The following is a 2898-nucleotide window of genomic DNA, read 5'->3' on the forward strand; positions in this document are numbered from 1 at the left end:
TAAAACAACAGACAGAATAAAACAGACTGTCAAAATAAAACAACAGTCAGAATAAAACAACAGACTGTCAAAATAAAACCACAGACTGTCAGAATAAAACAACAGACAGAATAAAACAACAGACTGTCAAAATAAAACCACAGACTGTCAGAATAAAACAGACTGTCAAAATAAAACAACAGACTGTCAGAATAAAACCACAGGCTGTCAAAATAAAACCACAGACTGTCAGAATAAAACGACAGACCGAATAAAACAGACTGTCAAAATAAAACAACAGACAGAATAAAACAGACTGTCAAAATAAAACAACAGTCAGAATAAAACAACAGACTGTCAAAATAAAACCACAGACTGTCAGAATAAAACAACAGACAGAATAAAACAACAGACTGTCAAAATAAAACCACAGACTGTCAGAATAAAACAGACTGTCAAAATAAAACAATAGACTGTCAGAATAAAACCACAGGCTGTCAAAATAAAACCACAGACTGTCAGAATAAAACGACAGAATAAAACCACAGACTGTCAAAATAAAACCACAGACTGTCAGAATAAAACAACAGACAGAATAAAACAACAGACTGTCAAAATAAAACCACAGACTGTCAGAATAAAACAGACTGTCAAAATAAAACAACAGACAGAATGAAACAACAGACTGTCAGAATAAAACCACAGACTGTCAGAATAAAACAACAGACTGTCAAAATAAAACCACAGACTGTCAGGATAAAACAACTGACAGAATAAAACAGGCTGTCAAAATAAAACCACAGACTGTCAGAATAAAACAACAGACAGAATAAAACAGACTGTCAAAATAAAACAACAGACAGAATAAAACAGACTGTCAAAATAAAACAACAGACAGAATAAAACAACAGACTGTTAGAATGAAACCACAGACTGTCAGAATAAAACAACAGACAGAATAAAACAGACTGTCAAAATAAAACAACAGACAGAATAAAACAGACTGTCAAAATAAAACAACAGACAGAATAAAACAACAGACTGTTAGAATGAAACCACAGACTGTCAGAATAAAACAACAGACAATAAAACAGACTGTAAAAATAAAACCCCAGACTGTCAGAATAAAAAACAGACAGAAAAAAGCACAGACTGTCAGAATAAAACAACAGACTATCAAAATAAAACAACAGACAGAATAAAACCACAGACTCTCAGAATAAAACAACAGACAGAATGAAACCACAGACTGTCAGAATAAAACAACAGACAGAATAAAACCACAGACTGTCAGAATAAAACAACAGACAGAATAAAACAACAGACTGTCAAAATAAAACCACAGACTGTCAGAATAAAACAACAGTCAGAATAAAACCACAGACTGTCAGAATAAAACAACAGACAGAATAAAACAACAGACTGTCAAAATAAAACCACAGACAGTCAAAATAAAACAGACTTTCAAAATAAAACAACAGACAGAATAAAACAACAGACTGTCAAAATAAAACCACAGACTGTCAGAATAAAACAACAGTCGGAATAAAACAACAGACAGAATAAAACAACAGACAGAATAAAACAACAGTCAGAATAAAACCACAGACTGTCAGAATAAAACAACAGACAGAATAAAACAACAGACTGTCAAAATAAAACCACAGACTGTCAGAATAAAACAACAGACAGAATAAAACAGACTGTCAAAATAAAACAACAGACAGAATAAAACAGACTGTCAGAATAAAACAACAGACAGAATGAAACCACAGACTGTCAGAATAAAACAACAGACAGAATAAAACCACAGACTGTCAGAATAAAACAACAGACAGAATGAAACAACAGACTGTCAAAATAAAACCACAGACAGTCAAAATAAAACAACAGACAGAAAAAAAACACAGACTGTCAGAATAAAACAACAGACAGAATAAAACAGACTGTCAAAATAAAACAACAGACAGAATAAAACCACAGACTGTCAGAATAAAACCACAGGCTGTCAAAATAAAACCACAGACTGTCAGAATAAAATAACAGACTGTCAAAATAAAACAACAGACAATAATACCACAGGCTGTCAAAATAAAACCACAGATTGTCAGAATAAAACAACAGACTGTCAAAATAAAACCAAAGACTGTCAAAATAAAACAACAGACAGAATAAAATAACAGAATGTCAAAATAAAACCAAAGACTGTCAAAATAAAACAACAGACAGAATAAAACCGCAGACTGTCAGAATGAAACCACAGACTGTCAGAATAAAACAACAGTCAGAATAAAACCACAGACTGTCAGAATAAAACAACAGACAGAATAAAACAACAGACTGTCAAAATAAAACCACAGACTGTCAGAATAAAACAACAGACAGAATAAAACAGACTGTCAAAATAAAACAACAGACAGAATAAAACAGACTGTCAAAATAAAACAACTGACAGAATAAAACAACAGACTGTTAGAATAAAACCACAGACTGTCAGAATAAAACAACAGACAATAAAACAACAGACTGTCAAAATAAAACCACAGACTGTCAGAATAAAACAACAGACAGAATAAAACCAGACTCTCAAAATAAAACAACAGACAGAATAAAACCACAGACTGTCAGAATAAAACAACAGACAGAATAAAACCACAGACTGTCAGAATAAAACAACAGACAGAATAAAACAACAGACTGTCAAAATAAAACCACAGTCAAAATAAAACAACAGACAGAATAAAACAACAGACTGTCAGAATAAAACCACAGACTGTCAAAATAAAACAACAGACAATAAAACCACAGGCTGTCAAAATAAAACCACAGACTGTCAGAATAAAACAACAGACAGAATACAATAACAGACTGTCAAAATAAAACACCAGACTGTCAAAATAAAACCACAGACAGAATAAA

Source organism: Scophthalmus maximus, chromosome 5 (assembly GCF_022379125.1).
Source record: "Scophthalmus maximus strain ysfricsl-2021 chromosome 5, ASM2237912v1, whole genome shotgun sequence".
Taxonomy (NCBI): Eukaryota; Metazoa; Chordata; class Actinopteri; order Pleuronectiformes; family Scophthalmidae; genus Scophthalmus; species Scophthalmus maximus.